This window comes from Podarcis muralis, chromosome 14 (genome assembly GCF_964188315.1).
Source record: "Podarcis muralis chromosome 14, rPodMur119.hap1.1, whole genome shotgun sequence".
Lineage (NCBI taxonomy): Eukaryota > Metazoa > Chordata > Lepidosauria > Squamata > Lacertidae > Podarcis > Podarcis muralis.
In genome coordinates, this window is record NC_135668.1 from 52,736,025 (window position 1) to 52,757,496 (window position 21,472).

Consider the following 21,472-nt stretch of genomic DNA (forward strand, 5'->3'; position numbering starts at 1 on the left):
ACATATACCAGCAGGTAGAAAAAATGAGTGACTTAAATAACTTACTATAAGCAAAGTGGATACACTACATTTGAAAACATAGTTGATGTCAACATCCTTTTTTAGATAAGCTGTGTGCTTTAAAAGATAAATGTTATGCTAAAATGCTGGGAAACATATCACAAGGTACTCTTCTGAATTCAAAATATGATGCACAAGTGAAACTTTCTACCAGATGGAACCGAATCCATAAACCTCTTGAAGTAATTGTGTAGGATGTGCAAACAGCTGACAATCTATAAGCCATACACTCATGATTTATGGAATGAATATTCATTAATGCTTGACTTTTAATGAGAACCATTCAATGAGTGTTTTAATTTTGGAGCCTAAACTTCTGTTTAATTTCTCTTGTGGTATTTCAGTTTCTACTTCCTATCATTTTATAATGTTGTTCACTTTCATAACAAGTATCTTTTTAAATCCTCTTAGGTGCCGTTTATTCTCTCCCAGTAGTTGATACGCTGCTGCTGCTGCTGCTTCTTCTTCCTCCTCCTCCTCCCCTTCTTCTTCTTCTTCTTCTTCTTCTTCTTCTTCTTCTTCTTCTTCTTCTTTGCTCTCTCCATCTCCTCCCCAGTGATTTTAACTTTTTTATACCATGCTCCACTTCCAGCATGATACTTAAAGTGTGTAATCAGCCATTTAGAGACCTGCGGGTATAGGGTGGTATATAAATTCAATAAATAAAATAAATATGTAATCAGCACCACCACCATGGACAGTCAATTTGCAGGAGCTGCAACCAATAGTGTAACAAACTCACAGAGTAGTTCTAGATTAAACAAAACAGGTAGGGGGTAACCATGAGAGAGGGAGTGAAAGAGCCACCAGAAACACCAAGAATTGAGCAGGTAGATGGAAGCAAGGGAACCAGAACTGCAAACAGACATAGTGGCATTGTAGTGACATTTTAAAATATAGAATTGAATATAACACAGATATCTTACAGCAATAGATGTCCTACCAGTGCTCTCCATATTTTAGTGTTACTCAGAGTCTAGTTTGCAGGACACTTTGAATTAAATTTAACTGTCTACATATTTAATGCAGTTGCCCCTCTTGTGAAGGTCAATGAAAAGTTCTTACCAGTGTCAGTGCTTGCCTGAAATATACAAGGAAGATATATTTCACTGAATGTATTCACTGCATGCCTATGGGTTGGTGCAGAAGGATCTCCTAAATGTTATACACCTTGTGTGAAATACTGATAGGACTGATTTAGTGGTCACCAAACAGCAACCCTATGTTTCTGAGAGATGGGTCTTAAAGAGAAACAAAAAAGGAGTCTCCTTTTGCTCCTTCAAATGGGAAGTTCCAAGAAAGGCATTTTTCTATGCAGAAAATGCACAAGTAACTTATCACAGTCAGAAAACTTACAGCTTTGGACTAAAATGGGCTTCACTAGACAGAGTCTTTATGAAAGTGGGCTCACTACTGAGCGTGCTCCAGCATGTGCTATAAGAAGTGGAACTTGGTGCACGGAGGGGACTTTCAATAAGCTGTCCACAACAGATCAAGAGTATATTAGTGGCTCATTATAGAGACAGACTTTCTAAAGCTCATCTGTTATGACCACAAGATCCTCTGGCTTTAGTTAAGCTTCATGAACCAAAGCTTTGCTTCACAGATGATTGAAAGGATTGCTTCCTTTCTTTGCTCCAATATCAAGTTTTATGTGCAGAATTTTCCCCAGTTGGGGCAGGGGAATCAGTGATTCCAGTTCATTTATCAGGCAAAACAGTCCCTGAGATGTGGTAGGAGCTTTCAGATTGGCATGTGGTAAAAAGAAAAGTAAGAGTAACCTTAGTATCAACCTCCTTAAACTTCTTGAGTTCCAAGCTGAACAAGATGCAGGTATTTTTTCTCCTTTGACACAGAGACAAATTAATTCTGTCCAAGAAGTTAAATATAGATAAATTTCAAGGGAAAAGGTACTTTGAAGCCTGTGAGTACTCAGAAACACATTTAAGATATCACACTAAGCTGGTTCACTAAATCAATGCCTCCCACTGTAGTGATCCCATTCCCTTCCAAGCAGTCTCTTTGGCTATTAATTCAGATCCTTCAGTGCCAACCTCTTCTCATTCTTCAGTATCAACAACAAAGACTGTGATGGTGAAATTTCATCACTACATTTCCACCGAGACCAATGTAACTGCTAGTCACTCAGAGAGTTGCAGATAATATTTGTAGGAATAAATGGAAGTCCTCATCCCTAAGCCCAGCACTCCTATTGCTCTAGTCACAAATACATCATGTACAGTGTGCCAAATGTACAGATTAAAAGGAAAGGGTGGAACCTTTGATGTAAGGAAGCAAAGGTCATTGTGTGGGTTTCCTGCCCTTTTCTTTATAGATGTGGCCATACCAGTTTCACTTTTAAGAGGGGAAAGCATGTTCCCTCATGTGAATGAAATTGACTAGAAGTAAAACTGTTTTAAAAGTTATTTAGCCATGAGGCATCACTGCTAGAGAAAGTGGTGCCATTGCTTGTGTTCTGAACTTTTAAAAGGTTGCATATTTTGTGTTTCCTTTTTTCAGTCAACCACATGGGCTATGAAACTGCATAGAGCTTTACAGGGCCTGCAGCTCCTGCCCTGAGCAGGGGACCCCAGGGTCTCTGGGTGGTTCAGGGATGGGACCAATGCTCTTTTTGACCATCATAGGTTGGCCACAGTAAGGGAATTCTATTTACAAATTTGTATTATTTTCTCATCAGAAAGATATTTTATATCAGATTTTTATGTTGTCCACCACTAGAAAACTAGAAAAGAAAGAGATGTGATTATTTCTCAGTCAATTTTAGTCTGTACTGGTTTCAAGCATTTCATGACAAGGCTTCAGGCTCTGTGGCTTGGGGATTTATTAACTGAACATCCCCTGAACTGATGCCTTTGGAAGCCCAGTCCGTCCCCAGTACTGTTGGCCTTTATCTCCAGGGGTATGGCCCCAGAATGTCTGATGCCTGACCACAGCATGAGTTTACTAAACCAGGTATGGACTGTCAGGTGCCTCTTGGAACACCTGCCTTCATTGCTGCAATAGTCTTTTTTTTTTTTTAATTTATTCAACATTTTTTAAACATTTATCATCCAACGCATAAAATCCCATCCCCGACAATACAATAATCAGACAAAAAAGAAGAGACAAAAAACAAAGATACAAAAAGGAGAAAAGAAAAAGAAAAAAAAAATAACATCAAGGTCAAATTCTTACTTTCCTCACTTTTGGACTTCCTCACATCTTTCGTTCCTGCTTTCCAACTTTATAAAGTTCTAGACAGCAAATTATCACCTTGTTTCGATTTCTTATTTGTATTTTTCCCGTATTTATGTCTCCAAATTTAGTTTTGTTTTCCAAAGTCTTGAAAGCTTAAGCAGGCATAAACTTAACCATATGATTAACTTTTTCTCAAATTTCATCTATTTCTCAAACTCTTATCATCTAACTTACTGATGCCACATTTATTTCTTACTCTTACATCGTCTTAACATTCATACAATTTACAATGTTTTTGTAGGTAGTCCTTGAATTTCTTCCAATCCTCTTCCACTGCTTCTTCTCCCAGATCACGGATTTTGCCAGTCATTTCTGCATTGCTGCAATAGTCTTGACAACACTTGTTGACTATGTGGCCCAGAGGGTGACAGATTCTGACTTTGGCTTGTAGACCACTCTCATGAATTAGCTATTGGGTTTCTTTTTTAAAAAAAGTTTTTTAAATTAAAGTTTGAAAAAAAAATCCATATGCAAAAGTTAACACCCAATAACAAGCTGTTGGGTTTCTAACAATTCTACTCCTGTAAAGATACCATCCGATTCTAGGGACGCAGGTGGCGCTGTGGTCTAAACCATTGAGCCTCTTGGGCTTGCCGGTCAGAAGGTTGGCAGTTCAAATCTGCATGACAGGGTGAGCTCCCATTGCTCTGTCTCAGCTTCTGCCAACCTAGCAGTTTGAAAGTGTACCAGTGCAAGTAGATAAATAGGTACCACTGTGGCGGGAAGATAAACGGCGTTTCCATGTGCTCTGGCTTCTGTCACAGTGTCCCATTGCTCCAGAAATGGTTTAGTCATGCTGGCTACATGACCCAGAAAGCTCTCTGTGGACAAACACCAGCTCCCTATGAAAGGACCACTGAAAAGATTATTGGGTTCAAATTAGGCCACCTGAGCAAGTTTTGGCTTAGCATTGAGTATCACCCATATCATCCAACCCATCTGCTGGACAATTACCAGAAGGGTCAAATCTGCAGAAGGGTTGACATATTTCAAATAGGTACAATCCCGACAGGTTCACCACATTGGGGAGTGCTACGGTCCTTGGTTCCCATCTCAGTGTACAGACAGAAGCACCTTACACCAGGATTTCTTTAATGGGATACCCCACCGCCTTGGAGAGGAAGGCAGAAGCTTATATCTCCTCCTCTGACACAGACTAAAGATCTTACCCAATGTTGTATCCCCCAAAGTTGTAATGATTGCTGTGAGGTAGGCAATAACCCCTAGATGGGCCCAATTAGCCAGAGGGCAAAATTCTTCCCTGTCCTTCAATCTGGCGACCGAAGTGATTCATAGCAAGGTTGAATAAGATATAACACACAAGTGAAAGATTGCAACAATGAATTAAGGGAGAGAGATCTGAAAGGCAACGGTGGTGTCGGTCAAGGAGGCAGGCTTGATTTTAAGTCTGTGGAGCAGGCCTGGATGAAGATTCCTTCAGGATTCCTAGTCAGCTCTGCCCTATCAAGGTCCCACTTCCGGGCCTATCTGGCATTGGCCCAGCACGGAGAGGCCAGATGATGGCAATGGGACTGTGTCGGGCTGCAACTGTCACACCATTTATAGGTAAGTGAGCAGAGATTTCTTTGTGCCAAATTATAGAATCAGTGCCTAGAAAGCTTCTCAGCATGGACAGTCTTGATACCAAGCAACACCCTTGTTATTTAGAGAGCTTCTTGGCTTCAAGCTCTAGCCTTATTAACCAGAGTACCGCAGGCTCAGTACCAAGGGGTTTCTCAGTGCAGATGGCATTGATACAAAGTCACAGAATCAGAAACCACATGCCTTCTCATCAGCAGCATTTGAGCACTCTGATGACACTGACTTCCTTTATTCTTGATTTCAAATGCTACTTAGAGCCCATGTTCATGCTTTCCCAAAAACTAAACTACACGGCATTGGCCTTCAGTAAAAGCAAAATCTTAGCTACTAGCATCCAGATTTATACCCTAATGGAAAGAATATCAGGAGATGGACCTTCTGAGCAGAGAAATGTTATGACGGGGAAACCCAAATATGAATTGTGGAACAGAATCTGCAGTCAACTTCAGTCATTCCCTTTCACACAACAAACAAGGTTCTGAATGAAGGGAAATTTCTGGCATGCCCTCAACCCTGATGCTACTTTTAACATAAAGGCCATCAAGGACTCTAGCTCTGACAAAGTTGTTCTTATTCTTGCTAGTATTGCTTGCTGCTTTCTAATCCTCATCATTAGGGGCCATGACAGTGCTCGTAAAGAAGAACAACTAGTTTGTACTTTGTAAAGAGACTCCCTGATGACTTTGACAACATACTCCTAGTTCAGGCCTAGATACTGAGTTGGAAGAACTAAGGGTTGCAGGGGCTGTGCTGCTTTTTCATACTATTATTGTCAAAACATGTACTTTGAATTCACACAGTTCTCTTCTCTTTGCTGATAATTGCTAGCAAGATTTCTGGACTTGGCTTACACAGTGACAGTGAAGACTGTGAAATGGAACTCCCTTCCTAGGGAAATTTTAACAGTCTCTTCTGCTTTCTGGAGTTAGGTAGACACTTTATAACTTTACTTGGCCTTTGGAAATGCAGTAAGACCTGCACTAACAGTTGAAACTTTCATACTCTCCCTAGTATTTCCCTTGAGCTGCTGTCAGTCTCCTCTGCAAGCAATTTAGCATGATGAGAGGTCCTATCTCCTAGGCTGCTGAAGCTTCTTGGAGATATGCAGCAGAAGTTGTGAACTTTATTGTTTGTTAGATTTAGTTTTGCTCTGTACTTGTGTATTTAGATTATTTGTTTAGTAAATTTGAATTTACCAAGGGCTGTCCCTGTGTAGACTGCTCATCAAATGCTCCTACCTACCACTCCATTGTCAACCCTCTCCCTTTACATTTCACCCAAAGAGACTCTGGTAGAGTGAGAAAATATTAGTTCGCTGCATGGAGGTAGTTTCTGAATTCATTGGCTTGTGGCCTATGAAAACAATGTTCCTTTTTCATTAGGGATGTATTTAATATGTGCTTGAACGATTAAAGAGCATTATCATTCTATATGCATTTTAAATATATATTTGAATAAGGACAATTGTGGTATTACAGCCTGTGATTACATTTAAATTCTGGCCCTACACTTTTGGAGGACAAATTGGAGGCTAATGGAGTGTCAGTTGTTTCCTCCCTGTGCAGGTCATTGCTGAAAGATAAAACATCACAGGCATTTTTCTTCTTGGTGCCATGGATGATCTTTGAGCAATTCTGCATCCAGTAAACATACTTCTGTACTTCTTATGAACTAGTCCCTGTAGATGTTGTGTGGAAAACCCCACATCAGCAGTTGCAGATCCTCTTGCAAACATAAAAAGGTAAAAATGCTGTGGCTGAAGGCTGTAGCTTGAGGCGATAATAGCAGAGTTGGTATGTTTTAATTGTGCTGATTCGGCAGGAACCAAACAACTTCAGTTTATTGATTAAGTAAGCCTGTTTTAAAGACCCAGGTTTAAGGAACATAGTCTTGTTTGTTTTTAAAAAAGCAGGGATCTGTTTTCATTGGCAACTTACAAAGGACGTTTATCATCCAAAGCACACTCAGCATAGCAGTTGTGTTTTACATTTTTTAAAATTGTGACATTCTTTAGAAACACCATCTGCAAAATATTTCTGTATGTAGATCATGTATGAATTGATTAAATCATTATATAGTATTTAAGGTCCTAGTATATGGGTAGCTATTTAGACACCTAAGTCAACCAAAAAATAAAAAGCATGTTTTTACTTGGCATTACATTTCTAAACCATGGACTCCAAAATGAGAGTACAGTAATTCATTCCAGAGTGTTCAGCAAGGAGGAAAACAATTTTAAACAGTTAATTCAAAGTACAAGTTAGAGGAGATACGGGGGGGAGGGGGGATTGGGTGCAATTTATCTGGTGATTTAACATCTGCCTGATAGCCAAAAAGTCATTTGAAAACAGTAGGAATTCTCTTAAAAAGAAGACTACAACAGAGTAGAAAACTGTAATTCTTTTGTAAAAATAATAGTTCATGTCACTTGAAAACACAACCATAGTAAAATTTGGCATGGCTGTTGCAGCACCATAGCAACCTCCGCTGGCTCCTGGGTTGGACCAAAGTTGCTGAGCCTTTTTTAGGAAATCAAAATTGATGAGCTTTTTTTTTTTTAAGAGCGCCTGCCAATTCACTGATAATGAATATTTCTCAAGACTCTTTTTTCAATTGTTTCTTAGGTTCACTTTGTGGTTTTAAGTAGATGTTTAATAAGCTGTAGGAATGCATTAAGATTGTGTTCACAGTCATAAAGGCACACTCATCAGAGAGCTGGGATGGGTTGTGGCTGTTAAATGTACACTTGGTGGCAAACCTGGACTTCTGTTGTATGACACCGCTCACTTAGGCTGTAGCAGTGAGTGACTGATCCTGGTTCATTACAGCTCCTTTTTGGGCAATGTGTTTGGGAAGGTAGTAGTGGTCCAACTTCACACATGCTTGGAGGAAGCTGATTACTTGGATCCATCCCAGTCTGGTTTCAAGCCTGGCCATGGCACTGAAACTGCTTTGATTGCCTGTGGTTGATAGCATTTATTGGGAGAGAGTGAGCCTGCTTGTTTTCCTTGATCTCTCATGGGCTTTTGATACCACAGAGGCGTCTCAGCTAGGTGGGGGTTGTGCGCACTGTAATTCAGTGGTTCCACTCCTACCTCTTGGTCTGTTTCCAGAAAATAAGCATGGGAGGTTACTGTTCAGCACCATGTGAGCTGTCCTGTGTATCCCACAGGATTCCATCTTGTACTCAAGGGTGATCCAGCCATTCACACTGCAAGACACAGAACACGTGGGCCACAAACTAAATTAAATTTCTATATCATAAATTAAGGAGTTATTCTTTAATATACACAATTAATATAGTTAATTGAGAATACACACACAATTAATAGTTTTAATATTTTTATTTATTAAACAAAATTTAATACACAGACAGATATATGGGGTAGTTTGTCCACTTTTGGTCCACACCTTGCACTCAGCTCTCACCTGTGGCTCCTAGAAGCTGCCAGCATGTGGCAGCAGCCACAACTCAGGAAATGTGAGTTTGACTCATTTTTGCAGAGGTTTGATTTGGTACAAGCCCAGTTGCTATCCTTAGGATAGCAAGACTGTTTTGGTTAAAAAGAAGAGTGATTTGTGAACTTCCTTTGGAAGGAAAAGTCCCACCTCCTCCACTGCCTAAAGCTTTTGGGGGAAAGCTGGGACACATGATAGACACAACATCATTTTGAACTAAATGTGCATACATTTTTTTATCCTTATTATTAAAAATAGAATTACAATGCTACTGTGGCTGTCAATTGCTTGGCAGGTATTGGTTTCCAGGGCAAGCACTGGTTGGAGTGCTGGTGCATGTGGACTTTGAGAGACAGCTATGAACTGCCTGCCAATTAGTGTACCCTAAGAAAACTATTTTTGGGGGAACTTCAATATAGAGAGCTGTAAAACAGAATATTGTAGTATGTAGTATACTATAGCCAGACTGCAACATCTAATGATATCCTTCTCTGTCTTTCCTTTGAACATCAGGGTTCCTCCCCTTCCATATGCTGCATCACAAAAGGCTTTTTAAAATCCTCACACTTTCAAGAGCAGTTTGCATGCAAAATAGGTAAGGCTTGAGAAATACAATTCAAAAGCCATCAGGTACATGAAGGTAGTTGGGTGGGTCTTTGGAACTTGGCCTGTATGGATCATGATATAATCTCTGTTTGTAGCATCACATACACCGCTTCCTCTTAAAATCATGTTGATGTAAACTGTTTGTGAGGCAGATGATGCAAAACCCTATTCTGTAACCGAAATGATGCTGGTTGTGCTCTTTGTAGTAAGAACACAGAAACTGTGTAGTATATTAAAACAAAGCCTTGGGTACAAGGTTCTTTGGGGTGGTATAGATGGTGGAACAATATATTATGATATACAATCTTTTGAGTAGAATTTCCTCCAGTGTGCATTAGATAGTGAGCAATCTGCTGAGCTTAGGTTTTTTTAGCTGCTTTTAATGATAATTTAGCACATTAGCTTTTATAACAGATGTAGAATGCTATATTGTTCTGTTGCTAGTATTTTATATTGGTAGAAGCATATACACAAAAATCTAATTGCTCACTCCAAAAGGAATTTTGCCATCCATTGCAAATCATAATGGAGGTAGATGGTGTTCTATTACTTTTCTAGTAAAGCATTTCATCGTTCATACTTCTGCAGCCTGCAATTCTCAGCTTATCGTTACTGCTTGTAAATATTCAATTCTACAGAATGCTAGATAAAACCTTCAGAGCTTGGGGATATTCATATATCAATTTGTCTATCAACTCTTCAGTAACTAAATTGGGATACAAATCGGTTCAGTATATGAACAGATTGAAGAGGTCTGGTTTTTCTTCTTCTTCACTTCTTCTTAAATTCAAGCCCACATTTATTATCCAATAAAGTGTTCTAATATTACTTTATGTAACTGTGTAGGGGTAAAATTGGTTTTGTCTAAGGAATATTACTTTCTGTTGGAAAAAGGTATGCTCATTTTTCCCAGACAAAAGAAGTCTGGCCATCATAAGTGTTTGTTACAAGTGAAGATAGCTCCTGTGGTGACAGCAAGTGACAGACTTAATAACACTCCTGACTTTAAAGTTACCATTTTTACTTGGTATAGCTCAAGCTTTTGAAAAGTGACAAAGCTCTGGCTCTTTCCTTGATGTAATTTTCAAGAGGAACCTTGACTGCAACCTGTAGTTTGAAAGTTATGCCTCTTTCTTTGTTAGAAATAGATCAGTAGGTTGCAAATGCACACAAATTTTTCTTTTGCTTTGTGCACACTAGTCAAATTACTATCTGAGGGGTAAACCGATTTAGCAGGTGAAGAACATACTATTGTTAATAGGGATGTTTATGTCCCAGTAATGCTTTGAAGGACTTGAAAAGCATAGTTTGTTAATAGGGAAAATATGCCTTGTGGGCAGAATTCTATTGGTTCTAAAGTTTTGTGCTCTATTGGATACACCAAGAGAACCAAACAAAAGTATTTCTCCTTGTTATATAAAGCAATCCTTTGAGAAACTGGCTTTTTAAAATATTGCAGAGACACCGGATACCTGTGTTTTCTTAACAATGGTCAGGTTCCAAAGAGTCCTTTAGATCAGGAATGGACAGAAGGTTGATCTGAATTCTTAGGCGTCCTGACCCCATGGGATAGATGGTACAAGAAGACTTGGCCAGTTTGGTCCTGCAGAAATCTCCCACCATTGATCTGTTTATTTTAGTCACTGCATATTTGCCTATATGGTTTCTTTACATTCCATAGAGTGCAATGAGGGAAATTGCTCACTCAGATCAGAAGACGGTTCAGCTGACTGTGCAAGAATACCAAAATATTGACCAAAGTATCACTAAAGCCATTGTAACAATACTGGAACCCTAAGAGTGTATTCCTTGAGCAGTAGAACAAGAACTTATGAACTGTGATATAGCAATACATTTTGCATATAACCAGGGGTTTGGTTGTATAACTGGTTTGGGTGCATATTTCACATATTCATTTGTTTCCAATATACAATACTATTTTCAAGTGAGATGAGATATTTTTTAAAAGAGTCTTCTAGGGGAGCAAGTCTATTACGCTAATAAAAATGATACTGTGCAAACCTATTAATAAGACGTCATTAGCCACATTCTACATCTGATTGCTTGTTTTATGCAAAATCTTTCCAGATTTTCAACAAAGCAGCAGATGACAAAATTGTTCCCAAATGGTTCTAGAGACTCTGGTACTAAAATACTGTATGGGGCTATGTCTTTACAATTACCATTTAAATAGGAAATTCTGATCCAGGGCATGGTATTTATTCAGAACCTCATTTAACAGGGCAACCCCTTTGGTGAAAAATTGTTTTCATGCAAAATGCTTGTTCATGCTATTTTTCTTAAGGTGACATTCATCTAGGAAAAGATGGCTGTAACTTATGCAAGAGTCAGTCAAAGTCCCAATAAGTGATTTATTTGAAAAGACATAGATTTAAGAAAACTGAAGGTCTATTTCTTTCTTTCTTTCTTTCTTTTTTGACTAGGTGTCAGTATTCTAAGTAATGCGAAATAGAATTGGAGTTATTTATTTATTTTATTTACATAATTTATATTTTGTACCTTCAACATAGATTTATATTCTCAGGGCAGCTAACAGTCTTCTAAGAAACAAAGAATACAAATAAAAATAACCACATAGTAATAACTAATAATAATAATATTAAAGCATACAAATTAATACAGCAAATTAAACTAAACAGGCAATTTAAACAGATGATAAAATAAAACTAAAAGATAGTTCTAAAGCACGGGTGTCAAACACAAGGCCCGCGGGCCGAATCCTGCCCGCCAGACCTCGTCATGTGGCCCGTGTAGCCGCCACCGGCTGCCAGCATTCACCTTTTATTCTCACTTTTTTTTTTGACACAAGAAAGCCGCCTCTTCAGCGCATGCGCGGCAGCCTACAAGCCAGAGAACGTCTGCCCTCTAGCGGCGCCGGCCGTTCTACACAGGAAACCTCCACTTTACATGCATTCAGGAAACCTCCACTTGTTTTTATATTGAGCGCATGAGGGTGACCAAACTGCTGATGCGGCCCCCGATGAATTTGAGTTTGACACCCCTGTTCTAAAGAATGCTTACATTAGCTTAAATAGGATGACAATTGTGCTACGTCTTAGTATGTCCCACTAAGGTCAGTGATGGGAAAATGTATTGTTTGCTACACAATCTGGCAGTGCAATGCCATGTTTGTATTCTAATAGATTTTTCATTAATTTTCATTAGTTGCTGAGTCTTACTGATATCGTTACTGTTCATTTAAAGTAGTATAATTGTAGATATTAAAATGCTGGTGCTATATATTTTATCACTGGTTTTGTACTCAGTACTCAGCCTTGTGAGGGCATTTGTCTTGAAAGGTGAGGTATAAATCTTTTAATATGCACATAAATAAATGTGACCCATAGGCTACAAAACATAGCAGCAGCCAGGGAGTGGAGAGAAGTGTCAGCTTGAGGCTGATTATTACTGTTGTGCCGCTATAATCTCTTGATTGTTGCCCCTCTCTTAAAACCCCCCAAACAGTAATGCAAAATCAAATCCCTGACCAATCAAGATATTTAATGACAGTTAAACTGTTATCATGAAGCTCCTGATTCACATGATATGGTAAGCCCCAAACGATGGCTTAGTGGAAGCACACAAATGTGCATGTTCCTAGAGAGGCACTTGCGGCTGCTTTCCTCCTCCATGACCCTCTTCTTTCTGTCCCTCACTGAGCTAAACCAAGGCTTGGTACATCATGCCATCCACCCTGGGCCCTTCTTCATCATCCAAGAGTTTGTTCTTGTTTACAGCTAGTGTTAGAGAGGTGCTTGACCGCAAGCCCAGGATCAGAGAACAAATTAAGTCAAACCTTGGCTTAGATCAGCGAGTCACAGGAATAAAAAATAATAATAATAAATGACTGGGGAGCAACAGAGTGGCTGAAGGTTCCCTTGTGTGTAGAAAATTACCCAGTAGCTCTAAACTTAAATCTATGAACAGCAAAGGGAAATGTCCCTAATTTACAAGAAAGCACAAAACAACTCTATTTACTTGCTATTTATATGGTGAGCTGTGAGTAGAACACTTTTGGGATAGAAGGAAATGATAGAATATGCAATGATATATTTCTCTTAGCTTTTATTGAATGGAGGAGTTCTTATGTGAGCCCTTCTATATCAATCTTACATATAAAATACTTGATTGTCCAATTACTGCATTTGTGTTTTTCTGTCATTAGCTATATACTTTTATCCAGTGAACAAGTCAGTCATTAAGCAGCAGGTAGCAAAAATGATCAATTACTGGTACATGTAATTTGGGAAGACATTTGTGTGAGTGACATCTTTTGGGTGATGTGACATGAAGCAGTAAGATAGATGCTCAGTCAATATGGTTATGAACTTATTGATCCAGGCTCCTGAACTACACCCTTATTTTAAGCATCTTTACTTAAGAAATACTAGCATCTGTTCCTTAACTACAGTAAGAGCCAATTCATTTTCTTCTTCCTTTGTGAAGTGATTCTAATGATAGTTTCTTTATACCTCACTACTTCATGTCATTCAACCAGAACAGTGTACAACAATTTACTTACGCTTCCTATTTGACAATAATGGTGTATACTGAACAAATTAGCGTTGGCCATTGTATATTATAATGCAGACATGTGCATTATATTAGACCTGAGCTGCAGCCATAGAGTTGTAGAATTGGAAGGGACCCTGAGGGTCAATGAAATGTTACCTCTCACTCCCAAAAAGACACCAATGGACTCCTTTCAACAAATCAAACACCAGTTAAATCCAATGAACTCAGCACAGGGTTTGTAATTTGTGACTCTTTATATATTTATTGGTCATGTCTGAAAAATGTCCAGCACCAATACCATATTGGCCCAAATATAAGCCACACTCGAATATAAGCCACACCTTTAAAATTGGAGGGGGGGAAAAGAAAAAATACCTGAATATAAGCTGCTCCATTTCTCACTGCTCCTGGTTGCATACTGGGCAGGGGGAGGGGAGCTATGCTGCGTTTACCCTTCCTTGCTCTTTCCCTTCCTGGCCTTGGGGGAGAGGATGGGGGACTACGCATGGGGCAGGTGTCGCTTTGCTATGCTCCTGGTGCTGTTTGCCCTGGGTGCCTGGCTGCATACCGTAAGGTCACAAATATAAGCCGTACTTTAACTTTTCATGGTCAGAATTTGGGGGGGGGGAAAGTGAGGCTTATATTCAAGCCAATATGGTATGTTTTATGAAGACTAATATTAGTCTCATATTTTCAGTTTGCAGGAGTTTGGTTAGCAAAACCCTCCCATGTACCTTAGTAAAAATGTCAGTAATAACAATTTCTAACTAGTAGGTTCAGTTTTAACATGCAACTTAAAAATGGAAGTTGTTCACACTCGCATGTAGGAAGGAGAAAAAATTGATTTGTAACATTGAAGAGAGGCAACCCGGTTGGTGCTTATCACAGACACAATCTGCCATACTTACATTATGCAAATTTGAGCAATTTGGTAGTTATAGTGAAATGACATACACACAACTAACGAGGAAACTCCTTGTCATAGTTACCACAAAGCCTCCCTCATAGGCATTGTATTCCTGTTGAAGCAACTGAGCAATCCTATACCCACTTCCCTAGAAGTCTCACTGAACTCAGTGATACTTCTGAGTTAGCTATGCGTAGGATTGTGCCATAATTCTCTCTACAGACTTTGAACACTATTGATACAGTACTTGTTCTACACGTCCTCTGTCCATTTAATTTACAAGAATTTCTTCATCTCTTGGACTTATCTAAAGTCATTGAAGGCATAAACCTTCACATAAAAACCTAAGAAGAGCCTGCTGGATCAGGCCAATGGCCCATCTAGTCCAGCATCCTGTTCTCACAGAGGCCAACCAGGTGCCTGTGGGAAACCAGGGAGCAGAACATGAGCACAAGAGCACTCAGAAGCATTGCTGTCTCCAACTGTGGGGGTAGAGCATAGCCATCATGAATTTGTCTAATCTGGGTGACTTTAACATCTGCATGGAGGCTGCTGTTTTACAACCTAGGACTTCATAGCTTCTGTCCCAACCATGGGGTTGTATCAAATGGTCATTGGTTGAACACAATGAGCAGGGCAAACACTTGATGCAAAGCGTTCTACTGTCATGGTCAGTCCAGCATCTGGTAAAGTTTGGGGTGGTGGTGACAGTTCCTCCCTGCAAGAGTGATGGGCCATTTGGATGGTCCACCTCACCCAAAGACTAATGGAATCATATCGGTTCTTTAAAATGCAATATGAGTGCAACCTAGTTTGAATGCTTAAGTGTTGCCATTGTTGCTATTATCCTTTAGTATGTGATATCCAACCTACAAGATGAAATAGGAGCAAGCCATTTTTAGGGGATCTTTGCCCTTAGAAAGCCTGGTTTGGCATTTGAGAATAATAAATACATTGAGCCTGTCATTCTCAGTAGCTTTGGCATATTTTGCAGAAGGTTGTGACAAGGTATTTCTAGCAATGTCTCTTTTTTCTGCTTCATTGTCTCATCATTGATGTTGCAACACAGTACATGTTTCACAAGACCCTGCTTTTCTGGATAGGCAGAAGAGGCATTCAAGTAGCAACAGTTAAAAGGAAGGAATTGAATGCTCAGATTCCTTCTAGTCACTTACAGGCCCAATCCTGGCCTAACTGCACTGGCTGCCAATTAGTTTTTGGGCCCAGTTTGTGCTGGTTTTGACCTATAAAGCCTTAAATGGCTCAGGACCAAGGTACCTTAAGGACTGTCTCTCTGCATATGAACCGACCTGGAACCTGCAATCATCATCTGAGGCCTTTCTTCACTTGAGAGGTCTGGAGGATGGCAGTATGATAATGGGACTTTTCAGTGGTGGCTCCCCCCTTATGGAAAGCTCTTCCCAGGGAGGCTTGCCTGGCACCTTTATTACGTGTCTTTAGGCTCTAGGCAAAAACATTCCTTTTCTCCCAAGCCTTTGGCTAATTACAAAAAATCTATGGCCTTTTAAACTGTGTCTGTATGTGGGGGTCATTGTTATTTTTTGTTATTATGTTATATATTTTTGAGTTTTTATATTGTAAACTGCCCTGTGATCTTTGGATGAATTTTTCATTTGGAACTATTAAAGATACTGAGCAGATGTGATATAGTTTTCTAGGAAAATCGTGATGCTGTGTTAGTTATCATTCATCCCTTTACATTAATTTTTTTGACTATTGAATAGTTTTTGTTTTGTTCTTTCATCCAGAGAATAATCAATACACAAATGCTCACTGGAGATTGAACAAAAGATGGATGTCTTCCAGAAAGAGATTTAATCAAGCAAGATATATATAAGCTAGTGGGGATGGCAGTTTTATCATTCCTTAGCCTTTCTGACTGACAGGTTAGTGCGAGAAAATGACATTACAGCTGAATATCTGTAAAATTTGAGTATTGCTTGATTGAAGACTTTATCAGGATTTAAATTAACCCTTGCTGTGAGTAGCTAAATAAGTCTGCTGTTCTCTCTCAGAGTCATTTTGTTTTGTCATACATACTCAAAACCATATCTATAAACAATCTGTAGGATTAGAGAAAAATAGGTTTAAATTTTTAATTATGTTAACTATGGTATAAAGATAATAAGCCATCTGATCACTGTCTGTTTAAAGGCTAGAATGAAGCTCTGAGTGCAATATCCACTTGGCCATCTAACATTCTAATTATGTGTAGAAGGGAAGCAGTTGCTTAAATCACATTTTGATGTCTCTGAAGAGCATTTGTGCATTCATGGAATGTGTACTGCTCCTCACTGAAACTCCCATGCAGTCAGTCTACCAGGAAACCATGTGCTGTGCTGCAGTTTGTCTACTGAGTTTTCTTAACAACAAAAATAATGAGTGTGGTTTATTGAAATGTTAGCCATGTTTAAAATACTTTTTTTCTCTAATGGCCCCTACATGCAGACTGAGAAGTTTGTTTTCCCAATTACTTGAAAACCAATTTACAGCCATTTCAGTCTTTCTTTACCCTTACAAAACATTGCATCTTGGTTAAAAATTACATACTGAGTTGACGGTGGCCTGGTTCACATGCAGCATCAAGCCAGAGTTTAATATTTTAAACAAACTATGGTTTAAAGCTAGCAAGGACTGTGTTAGTGCATTCTACTCAATAGTGTTTGATTTCTCCTCTGCTCCTACCCATACCACACTGGGAGGAAAGAAACCAGAGTTCGACTCCTGGGCTTAGCACTGCATGCAGACGAACACTTATTATTGGTTTCTCCAAAGAAATCATGAGTGGTAAGCCAAGAATAAACATTGACTTCCAATTATGGTTTTTTTGAGAAGTGAACACTGTCTTGTTCATGTTAAACCATAGTTTGTTTAAAACGAGGCTTATTTTAAACTAGCACCATGTGCAAATGAAGCCAGTGTTTGAATTATGAAAGCAAATGCAAGGGGGATTTGAATGAAATCCATAAACTCCGCCTTCTGGCCAAATTGTGATTTTTCTGTAGTATTCTAAAAACCGTAGCTAAGAAGACATCACAAAGAAATAAGCGAGGACCTTCTCCGTGTCCCACTCATAATAATTCAAACATACTTTGTTTTCTCTCAGTTTAAATGGAAACACTCAATTGAAATAGTAAGTGGTTGTACTGTATATTCCTATTCATTGGTTTCTGATCTGAAATGTTTGGAAGGCATTATACTATAGTATCCTCTAGTAAATAGGCAATGATAATTATTATTACAATTATTTCAACGTGGTGAATATGGTCTCCTACCCGATTTCATCCTTGCAACAACACTGTGAGAAAGAGGAGGACTGGCCCAGGGGCATCCAAGGAGGGTTATTTGCTTTCTTGAGAGTTCCTATACCAATAATTTAGACATTTCATCAGTGTGACTAAGCCAAGTTTTCTGACTCATGCATGGACACATGAACCTGACCTTTGAAGAGCTTGTAAATTAACCAAATTTTAACTTACCAATTGTGTGGCCTTTCACTATGCTAGGGGAAGACGGGAACTTTGGAAGTACCAGAAGGGCATATTTGGGCATATTTGGGGGGGGGGAGCAACAATCTAAGGGGACACTTTTGGAACTCACAAGGGCACATATATTAAAGGTCTAACAGTCTATATTTCCATGCTTTACATTGCTACATATTTTGTGATTTTAAATCTCTGCTGGTGTTCTCACATCAAAGAATACTTGCCCCAAACCTGGATCTTGACATCCAGGTATTCTTCTTTTATGCCTATTTTTTCTTTGCCACCAACATGGTTTACATGCACCCATGGAAGTGTGCAGTATATAAAGTCTGGAGTAGGACTAGGGAGACCTGAATTCACACCACTGCTCAGCAATGTAGTTCACTGAGTCAGTCACAATCTCTGTGTAAACTACTTTACACAGTAGTTACAAGGATAAAATGGGGTGTGGGCAGTGGCGTAGCGTGGGTTGTCAGGACCCGGGGCAAGGCAAGTAATTTGCACCCCCTAACCCATGGATTTTAGCAGGGGCAGAGAGCTGCGAGTGCGAGTGTGCCCCCCCCAGATGTTGCGCCCGGTGCGGCCGCCCCCCTGCACCCCCACGCTATGCCACTGGGTGTGGGGACCATGTGTGCTTATTTGAACTTCTTGATGGAAAGGGAGGATATAATGTAGCAAATAAAATAAATAAAAAGTAGCATTTCCTCTCAATACACATGTGCATACTATTCACTTGATCCTATTCCTGAAGTTCATTATTATGATTATTTAGCACTTGTCTGTTTAGTAGGACCCATACCCAATTATTCTCCTTTTACTGGTTATTTCAAAGTAGTTTTCAAATGAAAGTTTTTCAAGAATGCAAAAAAATTTCTTGTTATCCATTGACCTTTTGCAGATTTGTGTTCCCTCTTCTGCTCTGTGATGACTTATGGATTCACTGAACAGTTTGCTTGAAGGCATTTTTCTTATACTAGCCATTGGCATGAAAAGGCTGCTTTGATCTTCAGAATATTTTAACTAAAAAGATTAAAAGCAAAGCTAGTGGGCATTTATTTTCTGTTGAAAGTGGGAGTTCTTTCTTTGTTCATCTCCTGCTCGGTTTGCTTTAAATAGACCCCACTGTAGACATGAATGGGAAGACCCATGTTGGAAGAAATGTGTCTCCTGTTGTCATGTATAGTTTGCCCTTACTGTTTTAAAGGAAAGTCCATGTAAACACAGGTGCAGAGGTAAGAGACATTTGTAAACAGTTGGTCCAGAGGCCCATAAAATGCAAATGGATTAAAATATAGTGGAAGGTATAATTTGTCATAGCTTTGATGCATTGGTGAAATGATCTGTTATGAGGTGCCTCAGATATGTTAGAGGTTTCAAAAAGAAGCATCACAGTCTGCCCCGTCATTCCTAACTTGACTTCAAAATAGTCAGAAAGGAGCCCTAGATAGTTGCTGTCCTTAATCTTGGTAAAAGCCAATAAAAAGGCAGATCTAAACTTTGAGCAGGTGTAGATGTTTATACCTAGGGAATGTTGAAGTAGCTGGCCCTTCCAGCTACCAGAATCAATGTCTCTTTTGTTCTCTAGAAAAATTTGCCCACCTCACAACATGCAAGCAGGGGCTCTTATTTGTAAGTAAGAAAGAGATTTTGATTGAGGCAAATAACAGGTTCAGCAGCAGACACAAGGCTTGGGAGTCATGGTTCAGGAATTCCAGAGAAGGGGGGAAAGTTCAGAACAGGATGGAAGCAACAAAGACGTTCCAACAAGTTTCCATGTCCTGCCTGTCAAACTTTTAAAAGCAATGCTTGATTGTGAGATTTACTCACTTGTGAGATTTACTCACCTTGTGGGAATGTCCAGCCTGCAAATGTGTCCTCTTCCTGGATGGGTGGGTCTTCTTCCACCTGCAAGGCAGTGCTGGTTCTAGGCAGCAAGATTGAACCCTTCTGTTGGAACTCCTGTTTGTTTCCTTCAGCCTCCGGCTCCACCATTCCTCTTGGCTGCTCAAATCTCTCTGCCCCCCCCCCCCACTGAGGCTCTTCACTCTGCAGGAAATTTGGAGAGAGGTGGCAGTGGCATCCCTGCTCCCCTTTTCAGAGTGGCTGTAGTTGGTGAGAAAAGAGATTTCCCCCCTCCTCCAACCCAGGTTTCTACCATGTAGCCCCCTCTCTGTTTCTACCTCCTCCTCTTGCGTCAGAACCTGACAATTCAAGCCTTATCTCAGCATTGCCGTGAGGCTTATGACAGAATTCACAGCCAGCAGACAATGATCAGAAACAGCCATTGTCCCTATGATTTAGTGTAGAAAGGGACTCTATCTGCTGTATAAAAAGCCTACTCTGGTTTGAACTCCAAAGATAAAACATCAATAAAACTGTGGCCTAAATAAATGAAACTACTCTTTAGAATATTATCATTCTGATGGCTTGTTCACATATGAATTATTTTATTTCATCTTAAAACCTTCTCAGCTCCATGGTAGCTGCTCAATATTGTTTCACAATTAATGATTAGATGCTGACCCTACATTTTCAGAATTGTCTGTTTTTCACCTCAGTTGTGAATTCAGAATCTGAATTTGATATTCCAGTGGATGCTTTCTCCATTGTTGAACTCAAAATTAATTTCATATACCCAGACACTCAACCCCCCCACCCCCGGAAGTCTCACATTTAAACCCAATTCCAAATTTTATGTTGGTCTGTCTATGATTTTAATATGTTCATTACATTTTTTTAGTTCTAATACATTAATTGTATGGTGAGATTTGGTATTTCGTATTTTCCCTACAACAGTATAACATAATTCTATACTAAAAACATATGATGGCTAATTCATTATAAAGTGACAGAAGTTTATATTAATTTTATATTTAAAAGCTTTTATTGTCCTTCGTTCTGGTGATTACACAACACAACAGTGTTGGCTTTATGTACAAGTAGTTATCAATTATTCAGTCATGAGAAAAATGACTGAGGTCCAAATGTCCTATTAATTCATTTCAGTCTAGAAAATTTCTTATAATTGGCTTGGCAAGAAGAATGAGTGAGATTAGTTGCTAATGAGAAGATAAGTATAGTAATTTCTGCATGATGTAAAACTCTGATTGTCAGTAGGTAGTAATAGGGATTCAGATTATTTTTCATGGGACCTTGCTTCTTTGTGAGAGATCATTAACATTTTCTGATATTGTAAATTGAGTTATTTCACACCTGTACTTTTTTCACTAGACATTAACCCTCCAGCCACAGATACTGATAAGTTTTGCTAATTAGGGAGTCATTAATGTAGTTAGGGAGATGAGCAATCAATTATGACTTGTTCTAATAATCTAAACAAAAACTTAATTGCATAAATTCATCATGTTCTTTGAATCTTTATCAATGTAGCAAAAATGCCCATGCAATTGTGAGCAGCAAAACTTTATCATGTGAAAGTACCAATAGTTTTGTAAAGTGATGGTTTCAGTGACTGTTGAAATTAAATGGTTTTAATAAAAAAGATGCCACTTTTATCCTGTTTTCACTCCAACAATAT

The 21,472-nt window shown here is 39.1% G+C and overlaps 1 protein-coding gene and 1 long non-coding RNA gene across 7 annotated transcripts in view; one reads left to right on the top strand and one right to left on the bottom strand.

Moving 5' to 3' along the window:
• Positions 1 to 21,472, top strand: part of SDK1 (sidekick cell adhesion molecule 1) — a 588,002-nt gene that overhangs the window by 48,240 nt on the left and 518,290 nt on the right. The window lies entirely within an intron of this gene.
• On the bottom strand, positions 558 to 19,954 carry LOC144325509 (uncharacterized). The gene is made up of 3 exons (XR_013390671.1): positions 19,779 to 19,954; positions 8,016 to 8,131; positions 558 to 689 (listed from the first exon to the last, which is right to left on the bottom strand). It is a non-coding gene; the product is annotated as an uncharacterized LOC144325509 (long non-coding RNA).